Source organism: Mirounga leonina, unplaced genomic scaffold (assembly GCF_011800145.1).
Source record: "Mirounga leonina isolate KUSES-001 unplaced genomic scaffold, KU_Mleo_1.0 Mir_175, whole genome shotgun sequence".
In the NCBI taxonomy this organism is placed as follows: Eukaryota; Metazoa; Chordata; class Mammalia; order Carnivora; family Phocidae; genus Mirounga; species Mirounga leonina.
The window spans coordinates 7,670,043-7,683,777 of NW_023270453.1; the positions used below are offsets into that span (position 1 = coordinate 7,670,043).

The following is a 13,735-nucleotide window of genomic DNA, read 5'->3' on the forward strand; positions in this document are numbered from 1 at the left end:
CCTTATTCCAGAAGGGACAAGGCACCCGCCTCTTTAGGGCAGCCTTCCCCCACTTCCCTGGCTGTTACCCCTCCCCCACATTCTCCTTACAGATTATTGATCAGAACTTAATCCCATGCCAAACCCAGCTGCAAGGGAGTTTGGGAAAGAACATCTTTTGGTTAAGTTCATTGCTGCCCAAATAAAATCAGGATTATTTATTTAGTTAATTAATTAATTAATTTTTTTAACTGAGGAAGAATGGAGAAATAGTTTGTGGCCACAAACCATCTGCCACAGAGCTCCAATTTTTCATTCCCATGAATCTTAGTTATAATTCCTGGCTGTTTTACCCTAAATAACTCTTCTTCCTCCTTACTGTTGGCTTCTTTTGTAAATGTAGGCAATTATGTCTTTCTTTCTTTTTTTGGTTTGACAAGAAGTAGCTACTGGTTTTCTACTTTATTTTCATTTTAAATTGCTTCCTCTCTCATTGTGTGTATGCATGCGCGTGTGTGTATGCAACTTTTGTTGTATTTTTACCCAAAATCTATAAGCACACAAAATTTACAAGTCAGATATTCTGACAGACGTGACAGAACTCTGGGCTAAACACTTTCATTTAAACAGCAGCAGTCTGGGGCAAACATTATTCCTGATCTATTTTAGATTTCAAAAAGTCCAAGCAGATGATCCTTTAATTTGGTGCCTAAATATACATGGGAGACTAGATATAACATTTAAAAGCTGTAGATCCTTGAGTATGCATATTTGTCATCCACATTCCACTAAAGAGTGTTACATTTAGAACAAATTAGCTTGGCATATAGGACAAGAAAATATTTGATTATCAAATCCTTAAAAACAAGCAGAGCATTTTGAGATCCCAGAGGCTCCACCTATGGGTTTGAGCTCTTAGTAAGTGTTTTTCTAGACAGATAGCTGAGTTTTTACCTTCCAGATTCATCCAGAAGAAATGATTGTCAAGTGCCTATTCTTTCATGGTGTGTTTGAAATAAAACGATTCCACCAAATATGAAATGGAAAAGGGGATGAGCAGTATATATTAAGTTTTTAGTTTGTTTTGGGGTATGCTTTTCACTGATAAAAATTTTCAGAATTTGGGATTGTGCAGGTATAGCTGGTGCTGAGTTTCTAAAGCTCACCAGGATTGAAATGAAAACATTAATGTGTGAGACAGATAAATTAAAAATTTAAATGTGAGAGTTCACAGAGGTAGGGTTGTTAATTGTCACTGAAGTGGATCCCTTTTAGGGCAGTATTTTTTAAAGATTCTCAGGTGATTTCTTTGTGTGTGAGGCTGCCGTAGGTAGTCTACATATAATTCTGGCAGTTCCTTCCTGGCCGTGGTAGTTTCCTGGTGTGGGAAGCTCACCTTGTGGGCTCTTCCGAAGTTTGGCGGCTGACCTTGCAAGCTAACATACATGGTCTGGCAAATTGTGCATTTTCTGGGAACACGTAGCTGCTTACTAAGAAACTGTGAATTAGGGGCGCCTGGGTGGCTCAGTTGGTTAGGCGACTGCCTTTGGCTCAGGTCGTGATCCTGGAGTCCCGGGATCGAGTCCCGCATCGGGCTCCCTGCTCGGCGGGGAGTCTGCTTCTCCCTCTGACCCTCCTCCCTCTCATGCTCTCTGTCTCTCATTCTCTCTGTCTCAAATAAATAAATAAAATCTTTAAAAAAAAAAAAAAAGAAACTGTGACTTAGTTGCTTATATTGTGTGAGACATAACTTAACCTGCATTTAGAACAAAAGAAGAAAGAAAAAAGAACATTTAAAGATATATAATACAGGTCCACAATCCATTACCAAGACATTTGGAGCTAGGTATTCTTGGAACTCATAATATTTCATATTTTGGAAAGACAGGATGGTGGATATACTAAATATTTCATAATCATCTAGGGGCTTGGGGCAGCACCCCCTAACACCTTCTCTTAAATCTAGGTCAGGTTTGGTCACCGGAAGAAGCTGGATCAGGTTTTGCTTGTCAAATGAGTTACAAAAAAAGAAACTTTTATTTTCATAGCCCTTTGGATTTCTGAATCTTGGATGAGAGATTGTGCCACTGTAATTCTGTGGTAACCCCCATCTAGGTGTTATCAATCATTAATTAAGACTTTGGGTCTTCTTTGATAAAACCTCGAGCTCCCATAGACTAGTCTCCCATAGACAGAACTTCTTTCTCCCGGGAAGGAGTTGAAAAGCACCTGAGACTCTCAGAAGATTAGGACTCCGGGCTCCTCACTTCCTTCTTTTGGCCACACACCTTGGCCAAAAGAAGCATGGAACAGGGTCTGCATTCAATACCCATCGAGGAAATTTGCTCACCGTGTTGTCTTCCTTCTAAACAGGTGGGTCAGCTGGGGTTTCTTCTCCTCAGGTCAAGAGAGCCAAGAAGCCGAGAGGAGCAGCTGCTCTTCCTTTCTGCAGCCTCCACCCTGAAGACTTCTCTCTCATCAGACTGAAGGTCTGTTCAGACTTTGCAAGCAACTGTCTGCTATTCTCTTTGGCGGTAATGTTTACAATCGGCCGCAGAAGACGTTGTTTACAGGGCTCTTGCCTTTTTCCTTTTGAATTTTTAAAAACCGATTTTGGAAAGAACAGATCAGATGTTGGCGCCTTAGTGATGGAGCAGCTATAAATACATTCCAAGGAATCTTGGGCTTTGCAGTTCCTAGCAGGCAGTAAACTTTCTCACTTGCTGGATATTATCTAAAGACTGTCTATCCCAGGAATTCAGGTGTTCCCCTCATTTCTGAGTCTCCCACTGCTAGTCAAATATTTACCTCTCATATATTTCTACTCTTCCTCAGTCCTAAATTAATAAATTCCTTGTTCCTTTCTGAAAGGAGTCTGGAGTTTTCTCCTTTCCAGATTATATTTATATGTATTTATATTTGCCTCCCCAGAAAGTTCAGTGTCACAGCTCCTTGACCTCGGGATGTATGTGCTCAAGAGTCTGGTTCAGACCCAAACTTTACAAATGATCTTTGCAGTCTTCTTTGCTTTCTCTAGTAGTTTATTGGTGTTTGCTAAAAATTTCATTCTACTGGAAAATCTTATTACTGTAATATCATTTTGACTATACAAAGATGGAAGTAGAAATAATAAGAAAGAGCACCAGATTGAAATTTGAATCCTGTGTTTGCCTGTGGCTAGTTGTGCTGAGAAAAGTAATTCACCTTTTCTGGCCCTTAGTTTTTTGTCTTAGGCTGTAGCTAATAATGTCTACCTAATTGGGCTATTCCATTAAATGGAAAAATATAAGTAAAATACGTAACAGAGTGCCCAGCTCAGGGTAGACATCTCAATAGATAGAAGTTGAATCTGAATGGAATTTTTCTTCTCAAGAGTTCATTTATTGGGCGCCTGGGTGGCTCAGTTGGTTAAGCAACTGCCTTCGGCTCAGGTCATGATCCTGGAGTCCCGGGATCAAGTCCCGCATCGGGCTCCCTGCTCAGCGGGGGGTCTGCTTCTCCCTTTGACCCTTCCCCTCTCTCTGTCTCTCATTCTCTCTCTCGCAAAAAAAAAAAAAAAAAAAAAGAGTTCATTTATTGTCACAACGTCCTACACAAACGTATGATGAGCATTGGCCCATTTTATTGATGAGGGAGTAAGGCAAAGGAGACATTTAGTGACTTGCCCACTGAAGCCAGGAAATGAAATCAGGTCACTTGATTTCTGGATTGGATGTAAACTTATAGGCTGAGAAATTCAGGGGTGAGAGAATTTGATGATTTGGAAACTAGGACTTTAAAGTGATCTTTGGGAAGTAGGCACATTCACATGACATACTTTTGGGTTTTAATGATATTGCAAGAAATAATCAAAAGAAATTACCTGAAGTGATTGGAATTTGGTAAGTCATGACCATAATGTGCTCTAGAAGGTCACCTGTGATCAGTAGTGGGCTACCTCTTTTATGTGGGGTGGCTCGATATTTCTGGAGCATCCTGTAATTCTACACACCTCCATGATGCTATTGCTTCATGTGAAATGCAGAAGAATTTAGGTCAACTGTCTTGTCCAACAACAAAAACATGATGAGTATGTTCCTGGATCTTTTTATTGCAGCCTCATATACCAGTTGTCTGGAAATGCCTGAGAAATGTATCCATCAGCATGTCTCTGGATGCCTTTTAAAACTCTTGAAACTCCACAATCTCAGATGAAGCACTTTTGAATTGTGCTTTATTTGAACTAGTTTGACTATTAGTAATTTTCTTGTCTGTCTTCCCTTTTCTATTAGACAAAAAAGATAATATATTATAATGTGATACTTTATTGTTCTGTGTTGAAGAGTTGCTTCTCACTTGTTTCAATTGTTAGAAAATATAAGGTTGATTTTCTTTTCCTGTATTCATAGTAGTATCAATTATTTTCATCTAACCTATGCTTATCAGAACACACTCCAATTTATGTAACTCTTTCCTGGGGGTGGGGGAAATAGGTAATATAGTGCTTGGGAAAAATCAATGCATATCAGGCGCCTGGGTGGCTCAGTTGGTTGAGCGACTGCCTTCGGCTCAGGTCATGATCCTGGAGTCCCGGGATCGAGTCCCGCATCGGGCTCCCTGCTCGGCGGGGAGTCTGCTTCTCCCTCTCCCACTCCCCGTTTGTGTTCCCTCTCTCGCTGTGTCTTTCTCTGTCAAATAAATAAATAAAATCTTTAAAAAAAATCAATGCATATCTATGAATGTGCTTTGGTTAAAAACCTACTTGTGCCTTAATTTTAAACCTAGACCTTCATGAATAAATACTATATTTAAAAAGACAAAAGGACACTTACGTGCTTTTATTAATCATTGTAGTTAACTCGAATGGATTTTTCTCCCCAGCTGTAAGAATGATGATGAATTGAAAATTTAATATTTTTAAAGTGACTATCATGTGTGGTTTAAGTGGAAGGGTGATTGTGGCAGTGGCGTTTATAAACTCTTCACTCCTAAGATTTTGAGTCTTTTTTTTTAACAACTAATAATTTATTTATTAAAAAGGTTGATTTAAGCATCTGCAATGGTGACTTCAACCTCAACTCCTTGCTCAATACTGATGGAAGTAATCTGCTTAACAATCTCAGAAGGACGGTGCCAATCAATGAGACGCATGTGGATCCTCATCTGAAAATGATCCCAAGTCTTAGAATCTTCACCACAAGGAGTTTTTCTTGTAGTGATTCTCAATAGTCTTGGTAGGCATCCAAACTAGTCCTTTCACTTTGAGATTCTTTTCCTTTGGGCCTCTGATCAAGCCAGCACATACCTTCTCTAAAGATTTTATGTTGCGGCTGGTAAGAGTAACTCTAATCCGGTGACTCGCTACCTCTGGTTCCACGGATGTCTTCCCGGTGTCTTTAAAAGCCATGGATGGCTGTGGCGCGGCTTCCTGACCGACTTGTTCTTCGGTGAGAGCAAACAGTGATGAGTCAGGAGCAGGAGCTGGTGTCCCAGGCTCCGTGACCGTGTCTTCCCCAAAGAGGGCAGATCTTGAGTCTTTGATGACCGTGACACTTACTAGGAAATGGAGGCAAGCAGGAAGGTAACTCCTAGGTTACCCATTCTCTTAGCTTCACTGGTCCCATTGAACAAAATCAAAAGCCTCACAAAAATAACCACACACTAGCTTATTTTCTGTTTATGCATAGAAATCCTACCTTGTATTTCTAGCAATTCCCCAGTGTTTTGGGGGTCAGTTTTGCAAGAGAAATGTCCAAGGCTTTGAATGCTTGTCCAGGGCCAACCTCTGCTTCTACTGTCCTTAATGTCCCCCTTGGGATGTTGGCAGGGTGTGGCGCTGTAGATACCTCTGACGCAGCCCTATCTTGCTTTGGGAAGCTTACATTCTTTCATGGATGGCCCCTCCCACTTCCCTCTTCTAATTACAGAATAATGACATGTATGCAGAAACTCTGCCATCCCCAATGAATACATCAAGGGAGAATGGTTCTTTAGCAACAAACACAGAGGATAAAATGGTTCCTCTGATTCTGTGTTTGCTGATTATCAATGTGCCTGAATAATTTCACATGTGCGGGCATTCTGGAAAATGCTAATAGCTGTAGGATAAGCGTAGAAATTGCAATGCCCATTCCTAAGTAGACTGACAAAGAGGCCTCCTAAATCAAAATAAAGCAGAGTTCTAAAAGCAAGTAGACTATTAGAAAGAAAAAGATGATGAGACCCTTGAAAATTTGCCAGTTGCTCTGCTAGACAGTGGGCATATGAGAAATTTAGGCCCCACTGAAGAATCTTATTGATTTGTCCATTGGCACTAACCTTGCCTTGAACTCATCATTACTTTTGAATATTTATGTGACCCAAGTCCGAGGATTTTTTTCCCCCCTGTGACATGCAGTAGTTCACATGCTGACTTTAGGCATACGATTTGGTAGTAAAACTGTAAAATGAAAATAAATGTTTTAGAGGATATTAGGTAGCAACTTAAATATCTTCTGATGGGTAATTGGTTTAAAAATGATGGACTAGCAATATAAGGCAATTCTATGCAGTAATTAAAAAAGATTGAGGTAGATTTAGCTTACTGATCTGGAAAGATTGCTAAGTTATATTTTTAAGTAAAAAAAGCAAGTTGTATTTGTACAGTATGATCCTATTTTTAAAAACAGCAACAAAGTTCCTATGTACATAAATATAGAAAACTGTCTCAGATAATGACTTTCTCCCTTCCCCCATCTCTCTGTGTCTGTCTTTCAGTATGTCTTGGTCTGTTTCTCTCTCTAGGTATGTAGTATTTGCTTACTTTGCTAACCTAAAAGTTGGTATTGAGTTTTATCATATACTTTTTGGGGGAATTTTACTTTGAAATAAATTTAAACCTGTAGAAAAATTTCAATTTCAAGAACAGAACACAGAAGTCCTATATATCCTTCCCCAGATTCACCAATTGTTGATATTCTACCATATTTTTCATCTCTCTCTCTATATACACATATTTTTTCTCAACCATTTGGAATTATGTTGCAAATGGTGCAATGTTCCATTACCTCTAAATGCTTCAATGTGCATTTCCTTAAAACAAGAACATTCCTGGGGCGCCTGGGTGGCTCAGTCATTGGGTGTCTGCCTTCAGCTCAGGTCATGATCCTGGGGTCCTGGGATCGAGCCCCACATCGGGCTCCCTGCTCGGCCAGGAGCCTGCTTCTCCCTCTCCCACTCCCCTTGCTTGTGTTCCCTCTCTCGCTGTCTCTCTCTGTCAAATAAATAAATAAAATCTTTAAAAAAAACAACAACAAAATTCCCTACATAGCCACAGGATACCCATCAAAATCAGGAAATTGACACAGATATTGTACTGTCTTCTACTCCACAGATCCCTGCTCAAATTTCCCTGATTGTTCTGGTGCTTAAACTTCCAGAACCGCACACTGCATGTAGTTAGCATGTCTCTTCAGTTGTCTTTAATCTGGAACAAGCTATTTAGTCTTTATCTTTCATGACCTTGACATTTTTGAAGTGCCCAAATCAGTTACTTTGAAGAATGTCCCTAATTTGGAGTGGTCTCATGTTTTGTCATAATTAGATTCAAGTGTATCTTGAGAATATCACAGAAATGACCACATGTTCTCAGTGCATATTATCAGCAGGTACATGATGTTGATTTAACCTATTACTGGCGACACTGACTTTTATCATTTGGTTAAAATGCTGTCTGTCAGGTTTCTCCATAGTACAGTTAATTAATGAGTACTTTGTGATGGGGTATTAATAAGTATTGACAAGTATTCATTAAGACGTTAGTAAGTATTTTGTGGGGAGATACCTCAAGACTGTATTAATACCTGGTTCCTTATTAAACCTTTACCCATTATTTGTGGCATCCACAGATGCTACTCCTGACCCAATTATTATTAACACTGTGGATTAGTAATTACATAATGCTACCATTTCTTCTACACATATTTTGTTGGCATAAGGTAGAGCTTCCTCTTATTTATTTATATCGGTCTGGATCCATGGATTCCTGTTTTATTGAATGAGTTATAATCCATTACTAGCATTATTTACTATGATGCTCAAGCTGACCCAGATTTAGCCAGTGAGAGCCTTTTCAAGCTCCTGTGACTTTTGACAGTTACCATGATTCTTGGAGAACTTCCTTATTTCTGCCATAAGATTTCAGGCTGATCTGATACTTTCCCTGCCCTAGCCCTGGAGTCAGCTATGTCTGCAAGGAGCCCTAGTTCTTTTAGTTGAGAATGTTATTTAGAAATCAGGGTTTAGGCATTAAAAGTGCTCAGTGCTATCAGAGTGTCATCAATTCTGGGTCCTCTCAGTGGGTAGAGCTATACATACATGTACACATACACATATGCTATCTACCTCGGTAGCCATATTTCTCTATTTTAGATACCCTGTGTTCATGCTAATGCTCCTGATTACAATCGAATATCACATGAGTCTTGCCTTTTCCATGTTTGTGCCTCCCCTCCTCAACAGTGAGAAGACTGGCTTCCATTATCTTTAAGGTATGTGATTAATTCTTTTGCATGTGACCAATCTCCCATTCATGTTGACTGTCTTCTTATCTCTAGTGCTTCTCACTCACATTGGCCAGTGCAGGTCAAGAGCAAAGTGATTCCCCCCAACTCTGGTGGTACGCCAGCTGAGGGTTCCAAATCTATGTTTTGAATGAATCTTGACTATTTTATTGAGGGGCTGGCTATAATCTAGGGGTTAAGTGTGAGGTCTCCACAGTCAGAATGTCAGGTCTACATAGTAGATATGCCACTTGCTAGCTGTGTGAACTCGGGCAAACGAGTTAACCTCTTCTAGTCTCTAAGATTCCTCTCTCCAAAGGGAGGCCATAAACAGGAGAAAGCAAGCCACCTTACTACTTTTCTTTCATTGGGTATAGATCCTGAGTCTCAGAATAAAGGGTGCTGCCTTCTCTGGTCAAGTAGCCAGTGATCGAAGAATGAGCAGCAACCTTCAGCAGGCCACAGGGGGTGGGGTGGAGAGCATGAGAGGGCTTCAGGGGAGTGGGTGGCTGTATCAGCCATCAAAAAAGGGGCTTGCCTATGACATCAGCTCACTTGGGATCAGTATAACCCAGTGAAGAATGATGAAATCCAGGCTTCAGTTTCTTTATTTGCAAACTAAAGATGGTGATGTGGGTTAACCTACCTTAGAGTATTGTTGTGTAAGGGTCAGCTGAGCTAATGTTTTCCAGTGAGTGAAGTGGGAGACATTTAGAGAATATTTTCCACCCCCTGCCCCCTTCTAAAAATAATACATATTCACTGTAGGCAATTTAGAAAACTCATCTAAGCAAAAACAATCGCTATCACCGATAATCCCATCAGGCAAAGATACCAACTGTTTACATTTGGGGATGGGTCCCCCCAGTCTTATTTCTAGGCACATCACGTCTAAGTCACTAACATGGAGATTTCCCTTCTCCTCTCCACCTCTCCTCCCCTCCCCTCCCCTCTTCTCTCTTCCCTTCCCTTCCCTTCCCTTCCCTTCCCTCCTCTCCTCTCCTCTCCTCTCCTCTCCTCTCCTCTCCTCTCCTCTCCTCTCCTCTCCTCTCCTCTCCTCTCCTCTCTCCTCTCCTCTCCTCCCCTCCCCTCCCCTCCTCTCCTCTCCTCTTCTGTCGTCTCTTCTCCCTGTGTGAGGTGAGACCAGATTCTCTCCAGGTACCACTTCCTAATTCTCCTAAGCCTCTTGCTGGCTGGACCCAGCAGTACAGTACTCTATAAAGCAGAGGGCAAGCAGGCCCAGGTCCATGCGTGCACCCTGTGGACGATGCACCGTGCACTCCTCCTGGTGGGCACTTCTGTCTGTGGCAGCATCCTCCGATGAAGTTCTTCTTCCGTCCCAGGTGCAGAAGGCCAAGGAACAGGTTCCCTCACTCTTTGATCATAATGACTTGTCTACTGCGGAAGCTGGCTGCAGTCCAGATTCTGGAGGAAACAGCATAAGCATTTTCTATTCAAGTGCTACTCCCTTGTAGGCTCTTTGGGCTGAGGTGTTTGGGAGAGCGAATGTGGCTCTAGAAGAGATTCAGAGGATGTGGGGGATCATCTCGCCAGGAGATGTGCACACACTGACTCATAACCTTTCCACCCCTCCTGTCCTTCCTTTGATGTTGGTGTCAGCATATCTGGCTGATCCACTGACCATATGCTTGGCCATTTTGCAAACATTTCCTCAAACATTACATAACACTATGTTTGTGCCTAGGGATAAATGGGAGGAAGAAGAATATGTAAAAGTTAGCCTTTTTTTTTCTCCCTCATAAGTTTTACCACATAACCAATGAAAGGATACTAGTCTGAGTTCAAGTTGGCTCTGTGGAACTTTCGAGTAGTTCCTCTAAATGACTCACTGATCTTCCTGTCAGTTATGTCCACCAACACTCACCAGTCTGGGATGCTGTTCTGGCACCGCCATCTTAATATTTTCTGTCATTTAATACACATACTACTATGTGCTAGGTATTCGGCCCAAACTTTGTTCCTCACTTCCTGTCAGTGGTTTGGAATCTCACCCTTAGAGATTTGAGACCTTTGTGTCTGGAAGACTTTATTCACCAAAAAGAAAGAGTCTGACTAAAACATAAGTAACCCCTGAGCTGTTTCAGTGAATGTGCTGCTGTGTGTTGGTTGATACAAGCTCTGTAAGGGAAGAGGGAGAGGAACATACCAAGGGAGATGGCAACAAGGGACCTAGGAGGTCCTACAGACAAGTAGCATGTCAGGACATATGAGGAGTTTGCTGATTTCATCATTTAGCGAGCATCTGGATGTAGCTCATTTCTTTTCCTTTTTTTTTCTTTTCTTTTTTGACTCTCAGAGGAATGGGCTCAATCATGACACTTCATATTAACAGTATTCACTGTATCTGTTGAAGGAATAGTTCTGGGAGGAATGGCACATTTTGGGAATCCCGGGACAGCTGATGGTAATTTCTGAGGAAATGGATAGGACTCTGATCCAGGGAATGAATGTGAAAAAGGCTCTCATGGGTTCTTTGGCTTTTATGCTGTGTAAGCAAAGACATGCATTCTTGGATCTGCCTTCACACCTTCACAGGGACGAGCTTCCAGAGCCATGGCAAACCTTGAGAAGATAATAACAGGAACTATTCCTGATAGAATGAAATTTTGTGAAACCATCTACAGAAGGACTAAATTCAAGAAATTGTATGTTTGATACTTTTTGATGACAAGCAAAGTTATTATTATTATTTTTTAAAGATTTTATTTATTTATTTGACAGAGAAAGCAAGAGAGCAGAAGCAGGGGAAACAGTAGAGGGAGAGGAAGAAGCAGGCTCCCCGCCAAGCAGGGAGCCTGATGCGGGGCTCAATCCCAGGACCCTGAGCCGAAGGCAGACGCTTAACCATCTGAGCCACCCAGGCGCCCCGAGCAAAATTATTTCTTATTAAGGGGTTACAAATGGAACCAAAACAATTAGTATGGAACTGAAAAAGAAGACAGATATTGTTCCTAAAAAATCATTCATATTAAGTAGATAATAATTCTATTTTGCTGAGTGAAGATGTAAATATATGCTGATGGTACCTATTGTTTACGTAAATCTAGACTGATGATACATACTGTATTTTTAAATATGCAATAATTGCAAAGCACATCACTTTAGAAGCAACGAGTCATTGAAGAAATGCAAAGGGATAAGGAAAATGTATATTGGAAGGTTATATGAGCAAAGATTGTGCATAAGCTTGTATTTTGAAAAAACTAATTCACAAAAATATTATATTTTAAAATATGTCTTTTCTACCTCTCTTTATTATTTATTCTATAAATCTTACCATCATGTTGGAATTTACTTTCTAGTCTCCACTTCTCATAACCTACGTTTCACATTGTGTTTCTCTGTGGTGAGTTTGGATAATTTTCCACAGCTCTGTCTTTTTTTTTTTTTTTTAAGATTTTATTTATTTATTTGTCAGAGAGAAAGAGAGAGGGAACACAAGCAGGGGGAGCAGCAGGGAGAGGGAGAAGCAGGCTCCCCACCTAGCAGGGAGCCCGATGGGGGGCTCGATCCCAGGACCCTGGGATCATGACCTGAGCTGAAGGCAGACGCTTAACCAACTGAGCCACCCAGGCATCCCAGCTCTGTCTTTCAGTACATTCTTTCTTTCCTCAACTATATCTGATCTACCTATTATGCTGTTCAATCCATCAATTATGTTTTAAAATTGTAAAAACTACATATGTATTTAAATAACAGCCTTATTGAGATATAACTCACATCTCACAAAATGTAACCTGTTTAAGTATACAATTCAGTGCTTGTAGCGTATCATGGAGTTAGATAACCATCACCACTACCTCATCTTAAAACATTTTCTCCACCCCCAAAAGAAACCCTGTACCCATTAGTAGTCATTTCCCTTTCCCCTTGACTACCAAGCCCAGCAAACGCTAGTTTCATCTCTGTCTCTGTGGATTGCCTATTCTGAACATTTCATACAAATGGAATCATACCATATATGGCCTTTGGTATGGCTTCTGTCACTTGGCATACTGTTTTCAAGATTTATTTATGTTGTAACATGAATCAGTACCGAATTCCTTTTGTAATATTACACTGTACAGATATACCACTTCTTTGTTATAATCTTTAGGCTCTCATGAAGAATGCTGCTATGAACACTTGTGTACAGGATTTTTAAATTTTTTAAATTTAAATTCAGTTTAGTTAACATATAGTGTATTATTAGTTTCAGGGATAGAATTCAGTGATTCATCAGTTGCATATAACACCCAGGGCTCATTACATCAAGTGCCCTCCTTAATGCCCATCACCCAGTTACCCCATCCCCCCACCCCCCTCCCCTCCAGCAAACCTCAGTTTGTTTCCTAGAGTTAAGAGTCTCTTACCATTTGCATCCCTCTCTGTTTTCATCTTATTTTATTTTTCCTTCTCTTTGTACAGGATTTTTTTGTGCATTTACTTGGAGTTTTGCACCCTAATAATAAATATGCAAAATTTGTGTCCAAACCTAAATGTGGTACAGGATTGGGTTTTATCCTCACCCAGAATCCTTGGCAGTGATGCCTTGAGCTTATTGGCCTGTGAGAGGAATTCTTCTGGGTCTCGTAGAGCACACTGTTTTCAAGCTGGCCTCAGGGCTAGCCTCCTGCCTCATATGGACCAGGATACCATCCTATGCCTTTGGGGTTCTAATCACTGGCTCCTAGCTGTGGGAATCTTTTTTATTTAGGTCCATATCTATGTAAATCATTATTCACCAACACTTGGTTTTATTGGATTTGAAAAATTTTTTCAGTATGCTTGAGTGTTTTATGGACTGTTATTATTATTTTAATTTGTATTGTCTAGTAGGCTGAATATCTTTTCTTCTGTTATGTGTCCTATTCTGTGAATTTCTTCGTTTTATCTTTTGTCCATTTGTCTCTTTTCCTGTTTTTCATTTCTTAAGTGATCTGGGGAGTTCTTTACATAATTGAAAATTTATTTATTTGTCAGTTATATACATTACAGGTAATTTTCTTTCCTGATCTGTAACTTTGCTTTTGTCATTGTGTTGCCTTTTGCTATGCAGAAAATTTTTCCTTTTAATGTAATCACATTTAGCAATGTTTTCCTTTAATATTTATGCATTTCCTATCATATTAAAGAAATTCTTTCCTGCTGTAATATCATACAAATATTCTCCTATTATTCTAGAAGAATTAAAGTTCTTTTACATAAAATTACATAATAAACAGAAATTAAAAAAA

General features: G+C 40.2%; 1 pseudogene; it reads right to left on the minus strand.

Moving 5' to 3' along the window:
* Positions 1-5,004: 5,004 nt before the first annotated feature.
* On the minus strand, positions 5,005-5,365 carry LOC118021563 (annotated as a pseudogene).
* Positions 5,366-13,735: the final 8,370 nt, after the last annotated feature.